Consider the following 21,327-nt stretch of genomic DNA (forward strand, 5'->3'; position numbering starts at 1 on the left):
TATGCATTAAGACAATGCTGCTCATCTTGAAATTCTTGAATAGTGTAGTTTTCATCCTTGATACAGGAGGATAGTCTTCAGCCATAGTGAGTGTGTGCTTTCAGATTTAGAAGAAAAAAATAATGTAATTATTTCTCTGTTTGATATGCATTGCACATTCTTGATTTGCTAATTGATAAAGAAGGAAGGAACACCGTTATTCCTAAGTACCTGTCTCATCTGTATTCCTTCCATGCCTTGACAAATGTACAGTATAAAATTAAAGATGCTTCTCCTTGAAGTGTTACAGTAGCACAAAAGTATCTGTGGATTTTGACGATTAGAACAAGATTCAAACAAATTCAAGTATCCACTCCTGGCCATTTTGTGATTTTTCAGTGTAAGATTGAGCAAGTCATAGAAAATCTGCTCCTTGGGTGATCCATAGAGCATCACATAAAGGATAAGGCCTTTAAGCCACATCATAGTAACATTATGAGACTTAGTTACTGCAAATAAGGCACTGAGTTGTTTTATACAGTTTCTCTGCAGGAGAGTTTTTGTGTAGGAGGCCCATTCCCCTAGTGTATAAAAATATTGTTAAAACAGTACCAGATAAACTACTCCCAGGGATCTTAAATTAACATAACAGTTATTGTTGCTAAAAAGTTAAGAAACTGCAGCATATTCTTATGCATCATCTACTGGTCCTTCAAATGCTCAAAAACATTCATAAACCTATCAACAAATATGTCAGGCTTCAACATGTTGAAATTGTACCTAGAAGAAGATGTTCTCTCTGTGATTTTTAGTTATTTGGTCTGTTGACTTGGTGTTTTGTTATTTGCTTTGTTTTTCTACTGGGGGCTGAAAGACTCTGATATTTTAAAAAAAGGAAATATTTTGCCCAAAATGCAAAACAATTATTTGAGATGTGCTGCCACAGTATGTCCTGACTTAAGAAGTTTTCTTACTTTGTGCCTCAAGATTTTCAACTGGTAGACCTCTTCAGCCAGCCTCCATGTCTCCTTCATTTTTTCCCCAGATCGAGATGCAGGAGAGGTGCCCTTGCTAAACAGGAATGAAACCTCAGAAGAAATATCACATATCAGGCTAGGAAGGTGGATAGACAGGAAGACATGTTTAATCTTTGTGGAAACATTAACAGTTTAAGGAGAGGACCATGTCCATATATCACCACAGTAACACCCAGATGCAGTCAAACTGTGGCATAACCCACATCTGAGACTTGGGAAGCCCTTAAAGTTTCAGCAGACCTAAAATCAGATTAATATTTAGAAGCAACAGATTATCCTTTCAGCAGAGGAGATTGTTTGAATGCAGTGGACAGGCAGTTCCAGTGTGCAGGATAAAGCATGTTTTTGCTGACATGGGTGCACCCACAGCTCAAGTGTTTCAGCAGTCTCGTGTCACTGTCAAGCAAAACCTTGAATCTGAATCTGTGGACAGTCCAGACACCCCTGGAGGGGACATGGAAGGCAGAGAGTCTTTATCAGCCCTGGAAGCAGGCTGTGTTTGCCAACTTACCCAAGGCAAGCAAATTGTCACTGAGATGAAAAAGAAACTCAAGAAAGTAGGAAAGAACTGGGTGTTGCTGCAGATATATTCCTTAAGAGAAGCTCTTCATTTCCTTGCGTTAACTGACAAGGCCAGTAAGAAGCAGAGCAGGATGATTTTTACTCAGCTATGCCTGCAGATTTTGTGCTTTTAACAGGGATAAAGGAACAGCCCTTTGCTGACCCTCTTCTGGCAATGTTAGGCACTGAACCCCTGTTTGTATGATATGCCTTCACAGTGTTTTGGGGATATTGATTAACTCCTTTCTGTGGAGACAAATGGACTCTCCAGTGCAGATTTGAATTTATCCAGTAAAGTGCCAAAGAATCAAAGAGTAAAGACAAAAATGAGTACAGTAAGATAATCAGGAATGAGGCTTAGAAAGCAGTTTAGAGGCGAGAATAGTGAAATCACAAGTTAGCTGCAATTCAAGTGCTATGGAACTGAAAGGCTTAAAGTATTCATAGCAGGATATTCCTTAGTGTACCAAAGAAGACCAATGTCAAACAGCTGCTCTACCAGTACATAACAGTGTATCCACTTCTAGTCTTAGTTCTGTACATTATAATTTTCTCAAAGACAGAAAAATTAAAACACTATGAAGCAAAATAATTTTTCCTTCTTTACAAATAATCTAAAAGAGCAAGTAACAAAATATTGTGTATGTTTAATAATTTAGTAATAATTCAAATGGCTTTTTCCCTAAAAGATTTCAATGTCTACCAGAAAGAAACATTATGAACATCATGAATCCATCCAAACATATCCTGAAATCATAAGAAATTTAAGCAGGATTACTGCAGCAGTGTTCAGGCTTTTGATTTTGCTGACAATTTCAAATCTCTGCACCTAATGCATACCTCCTGTTCCTCCAAGCCACAAGGAACTGTTTCTAAGACCCAATCTCCATAGCAATCCCTCCAGCTTTTTGGTTTTAAGGAATTTTGGACTGTGCCACTGGTTATGAGAGCTGGAGAATCAGAGTTTTACCTGCCAAAACTCTGGAAACACATGATGAAGAGATAAGCACCCCAAAGCCTTCATTCTGTGATTCCTCATACCTTGAGTCTTTGTACGAAGACCAAGCTCTAATGACCCTGCAACCAGAGTAAGGCCTCATCATGTTTCAAAGCACGAGGATGTAAATAGCTGGTGTTTCTCTTCAGATTCCAGTCAGAGGTAAAGCCCGGGGGAACAAGAGTCCAATCTGAGGGAATGAAGATGTGTTGCTGTGGCTTTACTCACTAAAACATAAGAAGAGCAATTTTTAGGGTTTGTACTTTTTTTGGTTTGTTGATTGTTTGGTTTGGTTTTTTTTTAGTTTGAATGCAAAACAAAAAGTTTAGTTGCTCAGTGAGGATGATCTGTATCACACAATACCAGGTTACAGTTTCTTCCTCTCCTTCCTGAAACATGATAATAGGACCACCTTCTCATACTTCAGCATTTCTTTGTAACCACTGACATGTTTCTCCCTTCTTCTGTGGTCTGTTCTCTGTGCACCCATAGCTTCACTGCTTGCAACCATTCCTTTCACAGGACGGGCTTCTTCTCCTCATCCTTTTGTGCAAATTTACAAGAGAAATATCCTAATCTGTGTCTATAAGGTGTTAAACACTATTATGATTAAGCCAGACATGTTTTCTACTTACCTAGTTTTCAAAGGAGGGAAGAGAGAGACATGAAAAACAAGCCCAAGCATAATGACAGAAGTGGGGAAGGATTTTAGAAATATTCTCCTATGTGAGTGCTACCATACCACTCTCATTCATATGAGCAAACATGATTAATCCACTTCACGTGGCTGTTACTATTTGGGAAAATATCTCTCTGGGGTGTTTTTAGTGTAAATCTCTTCTTTATTTCATTAGGTGTTTCATGAAGGTACTATCACAGGTGTTTTATTCAGTTTCTTTTTTTCCTGAATGCATACACCATAATTTTTTTTAATCACCAGATGTTTTTATAAGATTTTGATTCAGAGATGGATTGTGTACTTCATTAAAGACAAAAAAAGAAACTCATCTAAAGTAACCCATGTGCACACACACGTATGCACAAACAAGGAAACAAATGAGAGGAAGGATTTAGTGACAACACTATTTTCCACTGTCTGAGTGATTAGAGAGTCCAGTGTTTCATATCAGACAACCTCTTTCTCTCCCCTAAAGCTTTAAATAAACACTTGTGCTAATTGCAGGTAGCAGCGGAATACAGCATCACGTGTTTCAGGACTGGCATGGATCTGAAAGGGAGTAAACAAGCCATGGTAGATTAAACCCCATGGAGTGCTGTTTTTCTGTCACTGTCAGTGTACAGCAAAGAGAGAGTCCCATGCTATTTTACTGTTTCTGTCCTTGTAATGTATGCTGGATCCCTATAATTTATGACACAGAGCCATTGCTTCGTGAATTGCACTTCCTTTTAAACTGATGCTGAACTCGTTAGTGGGGGAAATGTGACAGGTTGATAGTGGTTTCTTATCTGCAGGTTAAACATTTTCAGAATAATTCATGGCCAGCAACTGTTGGAGCTGTAATGTTTTTTTAATTAGAGCTGGAGTGGACTGTTCACTCAGCTTTTGTGCTCCAGCAAACAAGACCTCATCACCATCAGTCTGAAGCTTGTTACCTTCCCATCCATCAGATTTCAGGGAGGAAACATTCTGAAGCTCATCTGCTGAGCTTGAAAAAGCTGTCCCAAGCAGTGAAGCTTAGGAAGCAGTGAAGCAATCTCTCTGGAAAACTCAGGGTGACTCTATTTCCAGCTATCACCATTCAAAAACAACAAGCATAATAAGATATAATGAAGGAATAAGAGCATTTACTTAAAAATAGTAACACTTTTTGGAGTGCAATGTAATTCCTATTTCTGTCCTTGCTACTTTAAATCATTAGAAAATGTGTTTTGAAGCTTCTTTACTATCAAGGCCAGAACATGGATTTCCAGTACCCTGAGAAAAGGCTACAACTCCTTTGAAATCCCATCATTCAAGGAGATGTAGAATTAGAAAGCAGACTGCAAGACTTATGACAAAAATCACAAAAGATCATTCTGAAAAGGTAACAGCCCAAATGAGATCCTTCTAATGCAAGTTTCAATGATTTGTTCAGCTATATCAACTTACATCAACAGAGAATCTAGTCTCTGTTGTTCAACAGTGCACATGCTACAACTGTACGAGTTACCTGTAAATGGGTATTTCTCTGTGTTCCTCAAGAATCAGACTATATTCAGCTACTCAGTGCAACGGGATAAGAGTGTATTCCAGTTTGTGCAGTCTCCCTGATAGGTCTCTTTATGCTAGCTGAATTGTATCCCAGGTGGGTTTAACCCAAAATTTACCTTGTCTAAATATGCAAATATTCCAAGAGACTATTTTGTCACAATTGAGACCCAACCAAATAACACCAACATTAATTTCTGACACTACTCCTTTGTGTCTGGCTGTTTGTTATACAAATTCCTTGATTATGTTCTTTCACTGCTTTTGTACATTCACAGGATCCATGGAAAGTTCTGGGGCCATTCCTTCAAAACAAGTGACATCAGCCTCTGGATTCTCTGTCATAAAATATGGCATAAGTCCTAATTAGAGCTCACCCACAGCAAGAAATCTGCCTTGTATCTTTTCTTGTAACAGATGAGTTGTTTTTTCTTTCCAAGTCTGTTGGAAAAATAAAAAATTCAGTGTTTTTAAAAAAGAGGGGAAAAAATCACTGTAAATGAATAAATGAGCAAACACACGTGCATTTTTAATAATGCATGAACACTTATTTTAAGAATAATATTCATGGAAGAGCTATGATTGTTATATGCCTGAAATTCCCAAATGGCAAAATATAATTAAAGTAAGAACTGTTGAACAAATAAACCTGTTAAATACACAATATTACCAGGCAAAATGGCTATGCATTTATAACTTTGCCACTTTAATTACATTAACTGCTGCTCTTCATGCATATATTAATATCGCACTAACATTATGGAGGCTGAGACATAAATTACAAAGCACTGTCTTAAAGGAAGACTTTTATCCAGGCAGAGTACAGCAGTAACAAGTTTTACATACTTTTACAATAAAACTTAACATTGAAACCAATCCCTGCTTTTATTTGGATAGTTTTTCTTGCAGTTTTCAGAAACCTCATCTGCCTGAAATAGTAATTAATGAAGTGCTGGCTTGGAAAACCCAGCTAGAGTAGATTTCAGATGCACGGGTCAAGAGATTCAGCCTGGGATTCTAAAAGTAGCTAAAGTGCAAAACTCACAGAAGATATTCAGCTTATCTTGAGAAAAGAAAGGAAAGGAAAGGAAAAACTATATGTCATTTCTGTAAAATAAAGACTACTATTTTAAGATTGTATGCATTATTTCAGGAGGTTCTACATCATCATCGATTGGCTGGATGTGGCTTTGAGTGGGTGTGCTAGCTATTCACAGCAAAAAAAGGTCAGGAAATTCATTCCCATGGGATGAACTTTTCTGAACCTGGAAATGAGCAAAGAGACTTGGAAGTGACTTTTGACCATTTGGATGAATGATGCCAAAGCTGCCTTCAGCACATTGTAATTCTATAATGTATGCAGCACTGCCTGTGTTTTGAGACCAAAAGCTGCTAAATACTGTTACTGGGCCTGAGAAACCCCTTGGAATGGCAGGTTTGGTTGAACAAAAGTCAGGAGATATTCTCACACAGCCTGTTACCTTAAAGATCTACTTACAGAGGGCTTATTAAATGTTAATCTCTTGACTAATGGCTGTTAAAACCATCTTACAGGCAAAACATCTTACACAGGATACAGACAACTCAGAAGAAATTGTCTAGACCTTTACTGTTCCAAAATATCAGGTGCTGTAGAAAATTTTGACCACAAAGTCAAGTCTGTGGATATTTATCTGAGTTGTGGGTATTTAACCACTCAGTCACACTGTATTTTCTTCTTGCTCCCTGCCTTACCTGGGCTGCAGGAAAGAAAACACTTCCAGAATGGGAATCAGTATTCTTTCCATAGTGCCTCATAGACTAACCTCAGAGCAGAGACAGAATACAGGTCTTGCTCTCCATAGATATCAATTTTCTCATTGATGCCCAGCATTTTAATGTTTGTGGGGGGTTTTTTATTCCAAACTATTAACGGTCTATCAGACTTTTGTATGGAAGGGGAGCATAGGATTTTCCCTATGTAATAAATGAAGAGCTAAGGCATATACATGAGTTTAGAGGAGTTCTTAATTTCTCACTTGAAAAACCTAAGATCCAATTTTTCAAGTTCCTTTGCTTGTTGTATCGTTCTGTACATTGACAACTTCAGAAAAGTTAAAAGTCAACTGTAAGTACTGAACATACCACAGAGCTGACGCTGTGTGCCTGAAACACACCATGGTGGGACACAGAAGAGCAGCTGCCCAAATGTGTGTTTATGTCCATGGATTTCCCATAATTATGCAGAAATTAAATCCTGCTAAAAAGGGAAGACTTGCATTTTGATGGAAAGGATTATGCTGCCTTTGCCACAAAATCATGCAATCCCCTCCTCTCATCTTACCTTACCCATTGCAGACTGTCCAAATCCTGCTATCAGAGAAGCACAAATGTTCAAGTAATATCTTTATTTACTTGTCAGTGTCAGCTTGTTCCCTGGGTAGATTTACTCAGTCCTACTGAATGTAAATGAAACAATGTATGAAAACTCATGGTCACGTGCATAAGCAACATGAACCTGTAAAGACAGCCAAATTCAAATTGCATTGACAAATTGAGGGCTGGTATCCCAGGCTTCTAACCACATGATCATGTAACATAAATTAAAAAAAAAAAATAGAAGGATAATTATATTAAAGATTATTTTATAAAACTGCATCAAGGAGAAGCACAATGGGACCTCAATCTTTGCCTCTGTCACATTGTCTTCTTCTGAATAAATAGAGTAACCAGTAGCAGTGGGAAGCAGGAGTCTGTTATCTTCAGCAATCTGCCCTTAGCAGTGGATGAAGGACAAAGTTTGACACTATATTTCACAATTACTTGCTTCACAGATGGGACCAATGTTGCAATTCATAAACCTGATGTGGTTTTCCAAATCTGAGTGGAAATGCACTGCAAAAGCTGCTTCCCATGGCTCTCAGCATTTCTGTTTCCCAAACATCTATATTACCCAAAATCATCCTTATAGACCTGAGTCTGATCTTGTCCCTTCCTTCTCTATTCTTCACTCTCTGCTCCTCTGGCCTCAAAGATGAAAGGATAATTGCAGTTAATAAAGAACCTAAGGATTATTGATTTTCAGCCATACTTGTAGAAACTGCAATTCTTTATGCTGAACACCTCGAAAAATTAAGACAAAGTTTCAAATTTTACATGACTTCTCCAAAGAATAGAAGTGTCTCATTTCCTTCACATTAGGCTTTTTTGGATGGAGCCAGTCTACTATTGTCACTGTAATTTATTGATTTTTAATTTTTTCATATAATTTGGTTTGACCAGTAGTTGTTTGCAAATGAGACATTGGAAAAGCAATGATTTTCTTGGTAAATTGCCTGTGTGGTTTTAACAATGGCATTTTCTTTAGCAAAGTACAAAGTTCAAAGAACGAGTTTGGGGGCTTTCATTGATTTTTGGAGTTGGTTTTTTGGGGTTTGGTGGGGTTTTTGGTATTTTTTAAAAAACCTGGTTACTCCTTTTGAAATAGATTTTAATTTTCTAACATTTCATATTGTCTTATCTCAGGTGTCCTCCCACTGAAAGTTAAAAGGTACATAGTCTATAAGAAACATTATCAAAATCTAATCTTTGATTCCTGTAGTCCAGTCTTCAAGACATAGCAGCATACACTAGGCCCCTTTAGTCATCCACAATTTACAATACATTTGTCTGCTACATAAATTTGACAAGACTACTGTAAATTTTTTGAACAAGGCAAGAATTTCTGAATTTGCTATATGTTACTGTAGATTAAAAAACAAAAAAAAGAAGTTTTCAAATCCAGATCAGTTATTACCTTGTAGAACATTCTGAAATGTTCTTCCATTTCTGCTAAAATAACAATTGTGCTTTCAAAAACAACAACAAACTTGACATGTCATATGTCAAGTAGTGGCAAAGCCAATTTCCAGGTGCTATAAACTGCAAACAAGTTTGTGATCTCTCAAAAAAATTACATCAATTTACATCCCTGTGCTTAAGTACAGCCTTGTGCTTTAGAGTAGTAATGATTCTTTAAAAATATCTAAAGGTACTCAAAACCAAAATTTAAGGGAAAATCCTCTGGCAGAAATGACAGTGTCACAGGATGGCATAGACCACTGGAATAACAACCATGCTATCAAAACATAGCCAAAGGAACACGGTTTGAAAAGAATTAGAATATCATTATCAATGACATGAAGAAAAAAAGATAAGAACAGCTTAACTACTGCCTGTCAGTGAATGCACCTAGTTCAGCACCCAGCCTAAATAGTATTCAGGCAGCTGCCTGTGCATATACCCAATATTACATGTTAATACAAAAGTTAAGACTGCCAAGATGGCCTTTTTTTTTCTTTTTTCTTTTCTTGCTCATTCAGATGGAAACACCAGAGACTGTGTTAAACTTTTTTGCATGGTGTGTATGTACTATGCATTCAAAATTGAATATCAGGATGTTCAGGGTTGCTCCATGACTGACAGCTTCTCCATGCTCTACAGCATAGCTGGAAAGGGAATACACTCAGCAGGACCCAGAATATGGATGGGACTTCAATCTCTTATTAAAAAGACTCTGACCTTTCTAATATTAATCTGATCCACATGTCTTCACCTCCCAGTAGCTCAGATTTCCCACTTCTAGAAGGAATAAGAAGAGAGCTTGTCTACTTGGATAGATCTGGAAAGGAATTTAATATCCACCTGTCACAGGGAAATCCTTGTTCAACAAATAGGGTAAAGGTACTCAAAATAATGGTCTGGATTGTAGCCCTCATTTTATGGTAAAGCCATGGGGTAACAATAAGCAACTCCTTTTAACATTTCCATTTCTCCTTTCCCTCATCCATTTTGTATTGACTGCTAGAGGGTTTAGTGGGGGGACTGTCCCTTATTGTGATGTTGCTTTTGTTTCTTTTCTCATGCCCAATGCAGAGCCCTTTATTGGTAACATGGTTTAGAGCATCTGTTGCTATAATTTGAAGAATTTTTAAGTTATTTCATCTAAGTGCAAAATAATTGTTTTCTTTAGTGCATTGAATATTCAGACTGCAAACACACAAATCACTAAAGGAATGATAAAGGAAACACAGTGTAAAACTGAAATAGATGTCAACTTGATAGGCTACTACGGCTCAAGAAGAATTACAGTCTGTCATTCAAAAAGTCAAATACACAGTGGTTAAATACTAGAAAGTATTTATGAGACAAACAGCAGTATTCAGAGTTCAGATAAAGAGGCTGTTCTAAGGCATGACAAAAACCAGCATCTGTTGAAATACTTCTAGCCCAGAGAAATCTGAGATAGCATTCTTTCTTTCTCAGGTATGGCAGCCTCTATCGTTTCCCTCAGTAGATGGATTAAAATGATGACAGATGAAGATTCATTGCCAAAGTAAATGAAGGATCACATTTAGATACGTAATTACTTGGGTTTGTGCCACCAAAAACAAAATAAAATAAAGGAAGCTAAACACAGATTCAAATATCTACACTGGAAATATTAAATTGTTCTTTGACATTCAAACAACTGTCAGAAGCTCAGAGTAACAGTGCCTTTCCATCAGCAAAGAATACAATTGTGGTGATGACTTAGTTTCAGCAAATACCTTTTGTACCATACAGCTTTTGGCTAAAACAGGTGCATAAAGTTGTCTTCTTCAAGAAATCCTGTTCAATGTGTATCCATGCAGATTTTCCAAATCTTCTGAGAAATTAAATAGGTAAGTCGTGTTGCAATGTTGAAGACTTGGCATAAAATCCTAACCCTACTGAAATGAATGAGATTTATTGCACAAATTTCAGTATGGCTTGGATTTCACCTTTTGGATGAGAGAATAACCACTCGATACTTCATCTGTCCTAAACATTCCCTCAAGTCAATCGGGACATAACATATTTCTACAGCTCTCCTCAAAGCCCTTGTTTTTGTTTCAACATGGTGACAGATGCCAGCCATACTGGAAGCATTTCAAATTGACTCTGAGTGAGACATTAACTTGGTGCCCAGAGAATAAACTTTCCCCTTCTGTTTGCTGAGCACATTAGGGAATGTTTCAGACATGTTTTGCAGGACAAACCCTTTTGTTTTACTAATAGGGCTTATGCGCATACTTCCAGTGGGAAAACATCTGTTTTACAAATCTGTCCTCCTAGATATAGCTGGATTCAAACTACAGACTCTGGAACCACATCCAAATACTCCCAAAGTTCAGCAGAGTTTGGATCAGGGGGCTGGACTGAAGTAATTGCAGAAAAATAGGCCAGGTTTGGGATTTAAGCTTCATACATTTTCAGGACACTGAGATTTTGTCTTAGGACCGGCTCTACTTCTCAGTTTTGAACACATTAATTTCATGTTGCTTTGGGCAGACAAGCTGCACCTATGCACAGCAACATAGTACAAGCATATTTCAGTCAAAGGAACTGCTGTCATGAAAAACTGAGGTGAGATTAAAAGTAACTTTTTAACTCCCTTTCATTCGTCCACCAGAGAAATTTTCAAACTTCTGCCTCAGTGCACACCTTAGTCAGAAAGTGCAACATGATCAAACAAAACCAAAGCTTTTTTAAAAATTATTTTATACAAAGCTGGCATCTAAAGGTTGTCATATTTGACATATTGTCCATTTTTTTAAATATTGGGATAATTTTAAAACATCATAATAACTGGGGAAGTAATTATCTTAGTTATTTGAAAATCTGTAGTTTTGGTTCTGCTCCTTAATGAACTGTCATCAAATAAAAACAGACAACAAATAATTCAATGAAACATTGAAGATTTAGACCAAAGAACCTCTGTGAACTTTTAAGGTGAGGGATTAAAGTCTTCTGAAACATCTGCTGCTCAATAGTGTCTGTCAGGTCAGAAGTTTCAAATACAGAATCTACTCCTTGTGAACATATAACAGATGTTGTTGTTCCTTGCCTCATATCCAATATATGAATATGTAAGGGAGGGTAGCAAAAAGCCTTCTGAAGCTACCCATGAATCCTAGAGAATATCCAGAGAATGAGCCACACTAAAAATCACAGCTTTGTGTATCTAAACAACTCAAAAAACACACTTAGCAAACGGACTGTCCAAGCAAAACAAAACAGCCTAAAACACTACTCTCAGGTAACAATAGCCATATCAAATTGCAATCTACACTCACTGAGCTCCCTAATAAAAAGTCTTAAGAATTAAATATTTCTTTAAATCCTTATTGGGACAGACACCAATTACAAATAATTAGAGCAAATTACAGCATCAGCTATTCAGTATGTAGACATAACACCTTACATGAGAGAAACCACTAAGAGAGAAGTTCAAAGACTGCTGAAGCTGGTGCAGCCACAGCTACACAGATCTGTTACCAGCTGGAGCAGTCTCTGTCCCACTCTCTGCTGCTGGTGATGCCCCTTCACTCCTTACTGATGCCAGCTACATAACTGCATATTGATCTGGAGAGAGAAAATTCTGCTAATACCTTTTTTTGCTACATCATTCTTTACTCACAGGGACATGATAGCAAGGAGCAGGTACACCCTAAAAGGCATGAAACACTAAAAGGCAGCTAAGGACTATTTCTGCAGATATAGTGAGCTTTGGACTGGGCCTCATCTCCACTGACGAAGGATTAATCACACAGTTATCATCTCTCTTTCAGCTTAAAGGAGAGATCCCAACCTAAGTCCATTTTTACCTCTGCCTGCAATAAGTGATGCTAACAACCAATATTTTCTATGGCTTTTCTCCCCAAATGTAATTGCAACTTATATTATTTTCTGGATGACATTGATGCCTTAAGTTTTAGTTTTCACATTTTCCAGATTCTGTCCTGCATTAGTATATAACTGAACTTCATATAAAGTTCTCTACACAGTTTAGTTAGATAAAAGAATCCTTTTCCAGCCCAAGAACTAAGGATGCAACTGCAGCTTAAGGCCCAAAAAGTGTAAACAACAGCGAATTGAGGAGCGTGGGAGGATGGGACTTCATGACCTGAAGCTGTAACTGGGCAATTAACCTCAATATGTAAATGGACCAAAACTCATAAAAGTGTGAAAACTCATGGTCCGCTGTCCATCTTGGGTGTAGCCACAGCCAGGCTCTTGTACTGCCCAAGATATATCCTTTGAAGGCCTTTTAATAAATCTATTTCATTCCTTTAACCTGTCTAGCCTCTCAAGGCATCAACATAAAAGCCTAGAAGTGGTGCAAATATTTAGGAAAACTCATATGTCATACATGAAAGAGGTGTGATTCTGTAAAGCTGGAAGAGAAAGTTACTTTGTACTTTGCACAAAATGAACAAAAAGAACAGCTCACCACTGAATGAATGTTTTATCATTCTCCTTTCTGGGAGATATGAAAAACTCCTGCCATAAAAATGCTGCCATTTTAAGAGAACCAGAGTATTCTTAAAACTGTGCCTGATGCAGAACACAGTTTTCTCTGAGAAGTCTGGGAGTCAGACACCTTGGAGGCAGGCTAGGGGACTACATGGCATGTTGTTGTTTTACAGGAGCTGCTTTGCTCTGACAAGGAGATTAAAGGAATCTAGGTTTCTTCCAAACTCTGCAGCGGGACTTTGCACCTCAGACTGTGGCACAATGAGGCAAGTGTGCAGAGCAGGTGGTTCACCTCACTCATCGTGAGTCCAAGATAGATGGGAAGGGAGGCAGCTCCTGAGAGATCTCTTGCAGCCTGGCAGCAGTTCAATCCATTTCAGTCCTTCTCGCAAAGCTTTGACAGGATCCAAGCACTTCAAAAAGTCTCTCCCCTCACTGTTCCCCAGAAAAGTGCAAATTTATTTTCTGTGTTGCCTTTGACCCGTAACTCAAGAGGGACTGATAGTTATAACCTGCAGTGAAAGCCCAAAATCCCTTCTAGTGGAGTTATTGTGAGTCATGACTACTGGCACACATTTTAGAAGACAGCACAAAGTAAGCACAGTTTTAAATAATAAGCAGTTAGGTAGATTTGTGAATTTTTTTGCCTAGAAGGAAACTTAGCATAATGTATTTCTCTTCCCTTGAGATTACATGGGGTACTGACATCCCAGAGAAACCAAGGGTCACTAAAAATTTGATGCACCATCCTCACAAGTCCATAGAGACAAGACAGGGAAGACAGGGGCATCCTGAGTACTCCCTTTTGAATTACTTTCAGACAGAAGGCTAATTTTGTAATTTTATTTTTACATTCCAATATTTAACTACCACCCCACCATTGAGAGAAGATTCAATGAATAAAATAGGAAAAGATGCATGGAAGAAATGAGAATTCCCTCTGCTAATATATAAGATCAATTGATGACTTGGGGTTGGTAAGAGCTAAAGCATTCAGCCCCTCTGGATCTTTTGCAGTCTTAGAAAAGAATCAGTGACCCACTCAGTGAAGTGTCTATAAAGAAATGGGGCCTCTCTCATCATGATTAAAACTAATCAGCGTTTGTGTTGGCAACAAAGAAGCTGAGGATTTAATGGACACAGAAAAGAGACAACCTTCCAGCCTAAAAGGCTATACCTCAGCTGTACTTAACTGATATATCCTAGGCTGAGGAAAGTCTTGGCCTTGTGAGACTTGCTCAACATCTTACACTCAAGAATTATTGTGGAAAAACATAGGAGTTTTTGATCTGTTCTTCAAACATAAAGTATGAAAAGGCTTTTCTACTGGTGACAAAATCTTTCAGCTCCATCAGTGCTACACATTCTATCAGGGCTCAAAGTAAAACACCCTTGTCCTTTCCCTTTAGAGATTCTCAATTTAAGGCAAATTACAAAATTATAAATGCTCTTGTGCCCCAAGGTAAAAAAGCAACATTTCCATACTGTGCTGTTCACAATATATGGGCTCTCTTTACTGAAGAGAGAGGAGAAAAATGGCTTTACCTCAGGTTGCAGGTCCCAAACTAATGATCAGATAGCTTGCCCAAAAAACAGTATGGCTAGTACGCAGGGAATAAAAGGCATCTCTTCTTTCATGACCTACTGTTTATTTTCAAATAAAAAGCATCAAAAGTAATACAATATTCCATAAATGAAAACATCCTGAAACTTGCTGCTCTTAAAGGAAGATGATGCTCCATGAGTTTAATAACTGAAAATTGTGAGAATTCCCAGCAATCACAGGGGAAATTAGAAGTTCCCCAAACCTGCTAATGTAAATGATAATCTTGGTATTGTCAGTGCTTGTAGGGTGCTTCTTTCTGAGCCTTGTCTACAAGTTATGTCTATATTAGGATGTAATGGATGTCAATATGAGATCACAGCAATAAGAACAATCAGTATGCACATTTCAGGGAGTTTTGTCTTGAATACTTACTCTTCTTGTTGACTGAACTCCCCAAAGTGATGGAAGGAGGCTGTGTGTGGTCATGGAATATGTCTTTAGGTTTTGTTTGGTTTGAACAGGATCCAGTTGCAGAGCCTGAGGCCTCTGTTCAGTCTAAAGTCCAACACAGGATGTGCAAGGGTGCATCTGCAGATTGGCTTCTAGAGGATGCACTTCAGCCCAAAAAAATGCTCTTGTACACTCCCCTCAAAGAATAAGATTAATCACTTTGAATAAATGAGGAGGGGGTTAAAAGAAGTAGTATATCCTGGCAGTAAGGACAGAGAGGTTCACCTTCCCTGCAGTATTTCAGTCCATGCCAATCCAAGTGAAACCTGGAGGTACACAGTCCTGCTCAGATCAACAGACTGCATGTCTGAGTCAAGGGAAGAGCAGGTTTCACCAATTTGCCCAAGTGAATCTGCTCGTAGTTCATCACAAATCATTCTCAAAAGCTAAAAACAGCTGTTTATTTTTCTATATAGCCATTTGTTTTGGTCTTCCCATCAACACAGGCTGTTTTCTGGGTGTTTGCTAGGAGCCGTGACAAACAAAGCATACCACCCTATTTCATTAAGAGCAGGAATAACTTTGTGAACATAAAAGAATCACACAGAAAAATCCAGCTGAGGCTAAATATTTGGCCCCAATCAAAGACTTGCAAAAACTAACTTGAGACTTACAGGATCCAAGCACATTCTGCCTTTCATCTTCTGTGACATTGGAGGATGTATAATTAATGATGAGTGAAGGACTCATGACTTGGTTGTGGATCACCTTCTGCCTGACTTGGTCTCCTGAATAATTTTTATTGTAAAAAAACCTCTTTGTGGAATACTGTCATTCATTAATTGCCTGGTAGCATCAGTTTAGCGACTGATGTCTGCCACTGATCTGACGAATTGGGAAAGATACTTTTTTTTCCCAGATCATAGATATCTGCAGAAATTATGTTTGGACTCCTTTATAAAACCTGAGGCTGGTATAATATAAAAAGATTGTCAAGAAACCCAAGGACAACTACAAAAAAAAGGTACAGAGACAATTTTAGGCTTCTCATCAGTGTAAAGAAAATTTAACTATGTGACTCCAAAAGGGGAAAAAACTCACTTCTGGGACACCAGCACAACTTGTACTTGGGTGGAAAAGGGAGGTGTAGTTGGAAAGTGTGGCTGTGAAGCTGGATTTGAATTCCATGGGACTGAGGAAAGAAGGGATGAACTCTTAAGAAGAGTTCTGAAGAGATATGGAAACCTGTATGATGTTTTGTGGGGGAATTTCATACTAACCTTTCCTATCAGCCTGCAGGACTTCACTCAACCTGTTTGTCTCTGATAGCTGGACATGACAGTGACATGGGATCAGAGTTATCTGACCAGTGCATGATAATGACCATATTCCACCAACCCCCAGCTCTCACCCTTTCCAGAGTAGGGTCACTTAAAAAGGCCTATTTTGTGTTTGGGAAAGATCCTGTCAGAAGGAAAATGGTGTTTTTAAAGTTTCAGATAAACCAAAATGATCCAGAATGGCAATTTACCTTCTTTTCTCTTGAAATTAATTTGTTTTGGCAGTTCCTTCATTAAAACAAACAAAACCAAATAAACAAGAAACTCGGAAAAGTAATATTTTTATTTGTAAGAGGTTTTTTTAAATGTTATTTAATGAGCCATGAAAGCCCCAGTTAATTGTTTTAAGAATTTTAAATTAAAAACATATTGATGCTTTTGGTTTTACCCTCTTATAGTATAAATAAACTTGAGAAACACAACAAATTGAAAAACCTAGCTACCACTGAGTTTTCCTGATTTCTCTGATCAATTCATTTCATAGAATCATAGAACCATTTAGTTTGAAAAAGGCCTCTGAGATCATTGAGTCCATCCCTTAACCCAGCACTGCCAAGCCCATGTACTTGATTGCTACATCTGTGTAGCTTTTATAATACCCCCAGGCATGGGGACTCTACCACTACCTTGGGCAGACTAGTGCAGTGCTTGACAAGCCTGCTGGTGAAGAAATTCTTCCTAGAATTCAACCTAAACCTCCCCCAGCTTGTGGACATTTCCTCTTGTCCTGTCCCTTGTCACTTGGCAGAAGAGACTGACACCCACCTGGTTACACCCTCCTTTCAGGCAAATGTAGAGGTGATAAGGCCCCCTCTGAGCCTCCTTTTCTCCAGACTCAATACCTCTCTCACCTGCTCCTCATCAGACTTGTGCTCCAGACCCTTCACCAGCTCCATTGCCCTTCTCTGAACATGCTCCAGCCCCTCAATCTCCTTCTTGTAGTGAGAAACACAAAACTGGATCCAGTATTCCAGGCGCAGCCTCACCATTGGCCAGGATAGTGGGGCAATCTTTGCCTTGGTCCTGCTGGCCACACTATTGTTGATACATTTCTGATTTTTACATCTTTTCAAGAATCTAACAAAGAGCCTTTCAAGGCTCCACAAAGGTCTTGGCGATGACCAGAGTAACTTTTCACTCTGAATATTCATTCCTTCTGCAGCATCTTATCCCAGTTAGGTGTGTAGTTGGACTTCTAGGATAGGAACACAAACTATGGCTGTTTTTAGGGTCCTGAAATGATTGAATATTTAACACATCACAAAAATACATTCCAGTTCCTCCCTATAAAATGCAGAAGTAATTTTTTTTATAATTTGTCTAGACTCGGTTTCCCCTTCTTCCCAGAGATGTAATTAAAAACCAGGCCTGTGCTGTCCATCAGATGTACATTTGGCTTCAAGAACATGGATGCCCTTGGACTTTCATCTTTCCACAGCCACTGCCATGCACGTTGTTTTTGCAGTCACACCCCACAGTTTCATAGAAAGGCAAAGCCTGGATTACAGTGGGAATGCTGCATTTCTTCTTCACTTAAGAATATGCAAAGCCCATAGAGGGAGTGCCAAAGTATCATTCCCTGCTGTGCAAGTGTGACAAATATATAGACAGCTTTCTCAACAATCTGAGAGTGCAAGAAAAGCATGCTCAGAATTTACATATATTGCAGGGCCCTGTTGACCGCTGAATTTCATGAGAAGGCCTGCACTTGTAAACTGGGGTGGGCACAGAATTCCATCTCTCTGTTACACTACCAGAAAATATTTCAGAGATGAGAGCTACAAATATTAGAAATGCTAATGATGGGTAGAACTTTATACCAGGGAGATATTTAATGAGTAAATTTCACATGTGAGTGAAAAGGTGAGGAGAGGGAGGGATAATCCAATGCATAGGTTGTTTGGATGGGAGCTCACACCGCTGGCCAAATCCCGACTGCTCAAACTATGCCAATAACCACTGGCAGCTGCAACAGCTGAGTGTCAGCTTAGCCTGTTCCAGCAGTAAGACTGTGTAACTCACCTTATAGTCTTTCATTGGGGCTTTAATGACTCATAAATCACATGCCCAAATCCTAAAGCTTCCTTCATCCTTCTCTCAACTAAGATTCCCTCTGTGACCTTTGACAAGATATTTCATTTTAGCCCTACCGCAGATCCTCATCTACAAAAATGGTGAGCATAATCCTATTTTTTAAGTTCTGTGAAGGGCATACCCAAGACAGAGCAAAGCACTCAGAAGTCACCATGCTACCATCTGGACAAATCAGGCAGGAAAAGCAGCTAAGCACAAAGCAACTAAACAAGGTAGGTATATGTTTTGTTGCACATTAATTGCTCATGAAGGCAGATGTACTATGAATTAAAAAAAAAAAAAAAAAAAGGGACAACCTGGTAAGAATTTAAAAATTTTATATCATTTGTGAGCTTACCTTAGACCAAACTCATAGGGGCTGAAAGGCAGGCACACACCTACATTCACACACATGCATGCATTTATTTGCATGTGCAGCTTCAGGTGCACGTGCAAAGCTCATTTTTCTATGCAGGTGAAAACTTTGTCCAGTGTTGAGGCCTGAAAATCAGGAAATTTTGCACTTTTCACAAGGGTGGAAAAAAGTTTTGGTTTCATGGTAAATGCTTCGTAAAACAAAGACCAGATGTTTGTCTTAGCTCCTGTTTTTACTCTGCCTTACTTTCCCAGCTGGAGTTATTAATTATACCTTTTATTCTCCTACTGCAGCTCTTAACTCCAAAAGATTAAATGGCTTGATTAGCACTGTTTAGCTTTTCCTAGGTGGTTTATTGAATGTCACATTTAACATTCTGGCACCTCACAGATGAAACTAAATTCTTGCAGCCTTGAAGAAATATGACTTTTTTTTTAACCAGAGATCAAGAGAAGGGCATTTGTTACATATTTATGAACACATCACATTGGACATTTCTATTTATTCTTTAACACGCTCTCACAAACACACAGACTGTCCTAGGCTGTATATTATTTATAAATGTTGACACTCAGTGCTTTTGGAAAAGCCTCTTGGAAAAATTTTCATAAAGTAGTGACTGGGAGGCTTACAGAGATTTGTAGAAACCTTGGAGTCAACAAAATATCCTGAAATGATTTTTCTAACTCTTCTACCTGCTGAAAGCCTATAGAAAAGAACATAATTAAACAATTCTTTAGCAGATAACAAACATTCAATTCTTCATCCTGGTGCAGCTTATATGGGTGTACCTGTGCTCCTAAGAAAGAATCAATAATTCACCATGAAACACCTTTGATGCTGCTCCATTAACAGCTGGTTAAGATAGTGCCAAGATTTGTTCTTTCAAGTTGCCTAAGACCCAAATCCTAAAGCTCTCTACTCAACTGAGCCTTGAGCCAGTCATCAGATGATGGCCATCCCAATGTTTGCATTGGACTAGTATCTAAAGCCGGAAGGCTGGTGAGGGATTGCTGTGAAATAAAAAGCTTCCTTTTTATTTCACAGGCTGTGAGTTAAAGTGCTTGCAAACAGCTTTCTCTCTTCTCCCTCCCACCCTTAAAGTCTTGGATTAACATGGGTAGCTGCCTAGCTAGCTGAAAGTGCTTTGTAAAAAACATCATTTTGATCAATTGAACACATGCTCTTCAACATCTTTTCAGACTAACATTTTAAGGACTTTTTTAGAAAATGTTCTACCATTTATTTTCATGTGTTTTCTACTTCCAAGAAAACACAATGCTGATCGATCAGCTACTTACTCTGAAGAGAGAATAGACTTTGTAGACTCTGACTGTTAATAGCAGAATACAGTAAGAAGTAAAGGCTTAACAGAGATTTCAGCCTATGGCTGGACACAGGTCCTACATAACCACTGAAAGCCGCTCCTGTGCAAACGGAGCCAATGCCAGCTCACTTTGGCCAATTTTCATAATCATTTCTTTGAATTCTGACGCACCTGATCTTAAAAAGCGCACCTTTTATTTCTTCTAATTTACATTCACATCCACATATAAGAGCCCACGGAGATGGGGCTGCATCTGCATCACAACAGAGCACAGGGGTGAGGGCACTGCATGGAGCTTGCCGGCTGGAGGAGCTCAAACTGCAAAGCTGAAAGCAGCCAGGTCACACTGAGTAAATGAGACAGAGACCCCCTTTCATTCTTTGCACCATATGCCCAGCATCCTGCACGCTGGGCACAGGGCAATAGCAGCACACCATGTTTATGTGCATGTGCCAGGAGCTGTGGCCATTGCCACAAGTGCAGAAGCAATTAGGACTTAGAAAAATTTCTGCACCTGCAATGATTTTTGTTTGCCACAGATTACCCCCTCACCCCACTCCCCTGGTGTGGTCTCTCACTCTGCTTGCTTTCCCATTCCATTTACTTCCATAGTGACCCCCCAAGCCCAAACAAACAAAACCAGATGTGAGACTAAAATTCTATTTTGTGTCACTGCAGCAGCCCTTTGTTTTGCCTCATTTGTTTAGCTCTAGTTTGTAAGAACTTTGGGGCAGAGGCTCTCAATTGCTCTTTGTTTACATCTCATCTGCAAAAGGGCCTCCTCCTTCTTCACTGGCTCTTGTACTCTACCACAATAAAGATGACTATTAATAATATGACCTTCAGCTAGCTGGAATGTATTCAGCAATTTAGGGCATTGACATTGGAGAAATCCTTATGAATGCCTGAGATCATATAACCCTTCGATTTGTTTTCAGGCCTATCTCCAAACTGTGGTTAAGTAGCTATCATTTCTAACATTTGCATTCCTCTTACCCCATAGTGTGTGGGGGGGATGGTACTATCATAATTATACCACATTCTTCTGGGTTCCATAACGAGCTATTATTTTGCTAATGGAATATTCAAGCAGTCTGCAGTAATTTATCAAATAGTCCCAAGTCCCATTTTCTCTGT

Source organism: Zonotrichia albicollis, chromosome 1, assembly GCF_047830755.1.
Source record: "Zonotrichia albicollis isolate bZonAlb1 chromosome 1, bZonAlb1.hap1, whole genome shotgun sequence".
In the NCBI taxonomy this organism is placed as follows: domain Eukaryota; kingdom Metazoa; phylum Chordata; class Aves; order Passeriformes; family Passerellidae; genus Zonotrichia; species Zonotrichia albicollis.